Raw genomic sequence first — 6,922 nt, forward strand, 5'->3', positions numbered from 1 at the left:
ATAAATAATAAATCAAAATCGAATAAGGAACGGCATTTTCTTACTTAAACATAAATGAAAATGATCAAAATTGTTCATCATAAAAATGAATATCATTATATACATGTGTATACATAGGTTGGATATTTAAAATACGCATTGCAATACATTTCTACTAAGTTTTAAGTAATGATAAACCAGTTCCTTATTCAGTTTGAATAAGGAATAAGGAACTGGTTCCTTATTCCTTATTGAAATCGAATAAGGAACTGGAATGTACTTACTATAAATAATAAATCAAAATCGAATAAGGAACGGCATTTTCTTACTTAAACATCAATGAAAATGATCAAAATTGTTCAACATATAAATGAATATCATTATATACATGTGTATACATAGGTTGGATATTTAAAATACGCATTGCAATACATTTCTACTAAGTTTTAAGTAATGATAAACCAGTTCCTTATTCAGTTTGAATAAGGAATAAGGAACTGGTTCCTTATTCCTTATTGAAATCGAATAAGGAACTGGAATGTACTTACTATAAATAATAAATCAAAAACGAATAAGGAACGGCATTTTCTTACTTAAACATCAATGAAAATGATCAAAATTGTTCAACATATAAATGCATATCATTATATACATGTGTATACATAGGTTGGATTTTTAAAATACGCATTGCAATACATTTCTACTAAGTTTTAAGTAATGATAAACCAGTTCCTTATTCAGTTTGAATAATGAATAAGGAACTGGTTCCTTATTCCTTATTGAAATCGAATAAGGAACTGGAATGTACTTACTATAAATAATAATTCAAAATCGAAAAAGGAACGGCATTTTCTTACTTAAACATCTATGAAAATGATCAAAATTGTTCAACATAAAAATGAATATCATTATATACATGTGTATACATAGGTTGGATATTTAAAATACGCATTGCAATACATTTCTACTAAGTTTTAAGTAATGATAAACCAGTTCCTTATTCAGTTTGAATAAGGAATAAGGAACTGGTTCCTTATTCCTTATTGAAATCGAATAAGGAACTGGAATGTACTTACTATAAATAATAAATCAAAATCGAATAAGGAACGGCATTTTCTTACTAACAAAAACATAAATAGGAATTAAAGAGATCAATAAGTCAATGAAAATCACTGTAAATATTGGTTGGGTATAACAAATATTTATTGAGGTACATTTCTATTTATTTTTTATAATTATAACCCAGTTCCTTATTCGATTTCAATAAGGAAAAAGGAACTGGTTCCTTATTCCTTATTCAAATCGAATAAGGAACTGCCATTTTCTTGCCAAAAAGATAAATTAAAGTGAACCAAAGATACCAGTACATCAATGAAAATCATTATAAATGTAGATTGGGCATCAAAAATATGTAATGTAGTACATGTCTACTATTTTTATTTAATTTTATCCTTGTTCCTTATTCGGTTTGAATAAGGAATAAGGAACTGATTCCTTATTCCGTATTCAAATCGAATAAGGAACTGGCGATTTCTTAATAAAAAATAAGTGAAAATGAATCACTGAGATCAATAAATAATGAAAACCACTGTTAATGTAGGTTGGGTATAACAAAATAGTTATTGAAGTACATTTCTACTAAGTTTTATTTAATTATTATCCAGTTCCTTATTCGATTTCAACATGCAGAAAACATGTCTGATACTCATCTATCGGATAGTCTTGGCCAAAGGTAAGGTACAGATGCTAGAATGATGCGATTAAAGTATCCGAAATTATGGCCTCTGAATAAGGAATTAGAAATAAGTTAGTTCCTTATTCCGGAGCCTGTATTTCGGACAATCACTTTCGGATATTTTATTTTTTAGATGTGTGTGTTATTTAAGCTTGATTATGTTATATAGATATATTCTGTCACATTTCTTTGTTTATTTTATTTTACGAAATACGCTGACAACAAATATTATTAAGACGATAATAAGGAAATGGCATTGTCTTACTCAAACATAAATTAAAATTAACCAAACAATACTACATGTCAATGAAATGATGGTACACGTTAAAAAAAAATTATTGCAATACATTGCTGCTAAGTTTTATTTAATGAGAATCCAGTTCCTTATTCGGTTTGAATAATGAATAAGGAACTGGCTCCTTATTCCTTATTTAAATCGAATAATGAACTGGCGATTTCTTACTAAAAAAAATAAATGACAATGAACCAAAGAGACCAATATATCAATGGCAATCATTGTTTTTCACGTTGTGTATCCAAAACTTTAACTGCTGTACATTTCTTCTTAGTTTTATTTAATTATAACCCAGTTCCTTATTCGATTTCAATAAGGAATAAGGATCTAGTTCCTTATTCCTTATTCAAATTGAATAAGGAACTGCCATTTTCTGAATAAAAAGGAAAAAAAGAGACAAATAAATCAATTAAAATCATTGTAAATATAGGTTGGGTATCGCACATATGTATTGTACAACATTTCTACCTAGTTTTCATGTGTAATGATGACCAGTTCTTTTTTCGCGGGTGAACAATGACAAAGTAACCAGCTGAACTGACTCGGAAATATAGGACTGGTAACCACCGATACCAGCGCTATTTTGTCGCGTCCCACGATCTTTTATTGTGTGCCATTATTGAAGGTCGCCGGATGTACCGCTGGCATCCAAGATCGGGAAGACGCGTTTTCGGAGATAGAAAATGAATTTTAATATATAAACACTCAATAAGAGCTTGTATACGCATTTGTTTTTTAATGGAAAAACAAAATACGTAGGCATCTCGATGAAACTTTCCAGACTAATAAAGGAACCTGGCCGCTGCTTCCGGTGCATTATCGCCTTTATATTGACGTCTGTGACGTCGAACTGACGACAACGCTGTCCGAAATATTGGCATTCGGTAAGAAAACAGAGCGCAACTGTTACGCTAAGATCAGCGAGGGACTGTTTACCATCGAGGCCATTGCCGTTTTGTAGATCCCACAGCCAATAATCGTGTGACGAGGTTGAAGGTCGCCGGATGTACCGTTGGTCTGCATGAAGATAAAACGTGTATTCGCACTTAAACAAATCTACGAAAAAAAAAACACTATTTCAGCGATTATTCGCGCAGGTGTTTGAATGTTAAATAAAATAAATGTTGATGCATCTCGATGAAAGTTTCCAGTCGACTAGAGGCACCTTCAACGCTGCTTCCGGTGCAGTCTTGATTTTATGGTGACGTGTTGAAATCTCTTTACATCCTTAATCATATCCCTTCGTAACCGCTTACGTATGAAAACGGAATGAGATATCTAAAACATGCTTAGTAATGAGATATCGTTTATTATTGGCCAAAGGTAAGGGTCAGATAAAACTTAAAGAACTGTATTAGAGATATAAATAAAAAATTAACCAAAGAATACTAAATGTCAATGAAATAACGGTACGTGTAAAAAAAAATATATTGCAATACATTGCTGCTGAGTTGTATGTAATGATAACCCAGTCCCTTATTCGGTTTGAAAAAGGAATAAGGAACTGGTTCCTTATTCCTTATTCAAATCGAACAAGGAACTGGTATTTTCTTATAAAAAAACTGAATTAAAATGAACCAAAGAAACCAAATAATCAATTGAAAGCATTTTAAACGTAGGTTGGGTATTAAAAACTTTAATTGCAGTACACCTGTACTTAGTTTTATATAACGATAGTCCAGTTCCTTATTCGGTTTTAATCGGGAATAAGGAGCTGGTTCCTTATTCCTTATTCAAATCGAATAAGGAACTGGCATTTCCATGCTTAACAAATAAATTAAAATGGACCAAAGAGACCAATTAATCAATGAAAATCATTGTAAATATAGGTCGCGTATCAAAATATGTACTGCAGAACATTCCTACTTAGGTTTTTGTTAAATGATAACCCAGTTCCTTTTTTTCTTCTGAATAAGGAAAAATTAGCAGCCAGTTGCACTTACTTCGGAAAAATAGGACTGGTAATCAAAAAGACCAGCGCCTTTTTTTTAGTTCCCGCGACCTTTTATCGTGCGCCAATCTTTACTGTCGCCGGATATACCGTTGGCATCCAAGATCGAAAAAACGCGTTTTCAGTGAAAGAAAATCTATTTAATTAGAAACACCCAATAAGAGCTTGAGAACGCATTTGTCTTTAAATTGAAAAAAAAAAACACAAAAAACGGGGGCATCTCTACGAAACTTTCCAGACTACTAGAGGCATCTAGGCCGCTCCTTCCGGTGCAGACATTTTTTATGGTGACGTCAGTGACGTCGCACTGACGACAACGCTGTCGCAATTTTGGCATTCTGTTCGAATACAGAGCTCAACTGTTAAGCTAAAAACGGCGAAGGACTCTCAACCATTGAGACTATCGCCGTTCTTTAGATACCACGGTCAATAATCGTGTGCCGAGGTTGAAGGTCGCCGTATTTACCGTTGGTCTGCATGAGCGAGAAAACGCGTATTCGCATTTAAACAAATCTACGAAGAAAAAAAACACTATTACAGCTAGTATGCGCGCAGGTGTTTGACTTTTTAATAAAATTAAATATTGAGGCATCTCATGGAAACTGTCCAGTCTTCTTGAGGCACCTGGACCGCTGCTTCCGGTGCAGTCTTGCTGTTTTGTGACGTATTAAAATCTCTTTGCATCTTAATCATATCTCTTCGTAACTGTTTACGTTAAGAACGGAATGAGATATCTAAAACATGCTTAGTAATGAGATATCGTATAGTCTTGGCCCAAGGTAAGGGTCAGATAAAACTTAAAGAACTGTATCAGAGATATAAATAAAAAATCTTACATTAAACAGAGCCAATAGTAACGAACATATGGTTGCGCTTTGCGAGAATGATCCAAATTTAAGTATCCGAAGTTATAGTCTCTGAATAAGGAATTGGGTAATAAGTTAGTTCCTTATTCAGAAGCCTGTATTTCGGACGATCACTTTCGGATATTTTATTTTTCAGATGTTGTGTGTGTTACTTCAGCTTGATTATGTTGTATGAATGTATTCTGTCACATTTCTATTGTATATTCTATTTGACGATACACGCTGAAAACAAGTATTATGAAGAAGATAATTAGGAAATGAAATTGTCTAACTCAAACATAAATTAAAATTAACCAAATAATACTAAATATCAATGAAATGATGGTAGATGTTAAAAAAATAATATTGCAATACATTGCTGCTTAATTTTATTTAATGAGAATCTAGTTCCTTATTCGGTTTGAATAAGGAATAAGGAACTGGTTCCTTGTTCCGTATACAAAACGAATAAGGAACTGGTATTTTTTTATTAAAAACCTTAATAAAAATGAACCAAAGAAACCAATAAATCAATGAAAAGCATTTTAAACGTAGGTTGTATATCAAAAACTTTAATTGCAGTACACCTGTTCTAAGTTTTATATAATGATATTCCGTTCCTTATTCGGTTTGAATAGGGAATGAGGAACTGGTTCCTTATTCCTTATTCAAATCGAATAAGGAACTGGCATTGTCTTGCTAAAAAAATAATTGAAAAATAACCAAAGAGACCAATTATTCAATGAAAATCATTGTAAATATAGGTCGCGTATCAATATATGTATTGCAGTATATTCCTACTTATGTTTTTGTAAAATGATAACCCAGTTCCTTTTTTTCTGAATAAGGAAAAAGTAGCCAGTTGCACTAACTTCGGAAAAATAAAACTGGTTATCAAATAGACCAGCGCCATTTCTTTGGTGCCCTCGACCTTTTATCTTGCGCCAATGTTTAAGGTCGCCGGATATACCGTTGGCACCCAAGATCAGAAATCGCGTTTTCGGTGATAGAAAATCTATTTAAATGGAAACACTCAATTACAGTTTGAGTACGCATTTGTGTTTAAATTGAAAAAACAAAATACGGAGGCATCTCATCGAAACTTTCCAGACTACTAGAGGCACCTGGGTCGCTGCTTCCGGTGCAGTCTCGCTTTTATGTTGAAGGCAGTGACGTCGCACTGACGACAACGCTGTTCGAAATATTGGCATATGCGCATATTATTTAATATTACATGCATTTTCATTTAAAAATTATTATTTTTAATTGATAAAACTAGTTTCACTGTTAAAATAAAATTAGTTTATTGAAAATTCATTGAATATTCTGTAAAATAATGTGATCAGAAGTATCAGAAGTAATTAAAAACATGACTCGTGGTCAAAGGGGGCAGGTTTGGATCTTAGTGCGGCAAGGTACTGAGACACTCTGTTATAATTGACAGGCCTAGCCCTAAGAGGATCACTAATCATATAATTCGAATTAATCTTTATTTTGAACTTAACTATTTCAAACTAATAATACAATAACTTGTGTAGTAAAATTGTGATTTACCTATCAACAAATCCAGCTTTCCTTTGTCAAGGACCGCTTTGTGCTCATCATCCGGGCGCGCACACAGAGCAAATATAAAAAAGTTCATTTTTTCACAACTTGTTTTTTCATTCATGTAACAGTCTGTGCTTTCTTGCAAACAAATTCTTCAATTTGTGACGTGGCTTTTGAGGTCCGAGATGGGAAAATTTGTTATGCCACCAGCAACCTTTCTCACTAATGCTATGACATAATCTGAAAATGAAATGTTAATTTAAGTACTTACTATATATTTTAAAGAAATTTGTGTATTTCATTTTAGTTTCAAACTGTGTTGTTTTTCCTTCAGATGCCCGTCTACTTTTCATCATCCTTTTACATTTCCCACTGGGACAGTACACAAATACAATTACAATTATATCAGTTAATAATCTAAATAATAGAGGAATGAAGGAGTAAAAATACAAACCTTTTATGCTGTTCTGCAGTATTCCAAAAACACAGGAATTTGGTGAGACCAAATCACAGTTAAACCTGAGCCAATTTGAACCTCTTTTGCAACAATCTTATTTTTCATTTCCACA

Source organism: Dreissena polymorpha, chromosome 14, assembly GCF_020536995.1.
Source record: "Dreissena polymorpha isolate Duluth1 chromosome 14, UMN_Dpol_1.0, whole genome shotgun sequence".
Classification (NCBI taxonomy): Eukaryota; Metazoa; Mollusca; class Bivalvia; order Myida; family Dreissenidae; genus Dreissena; species Dreissena polymorpha.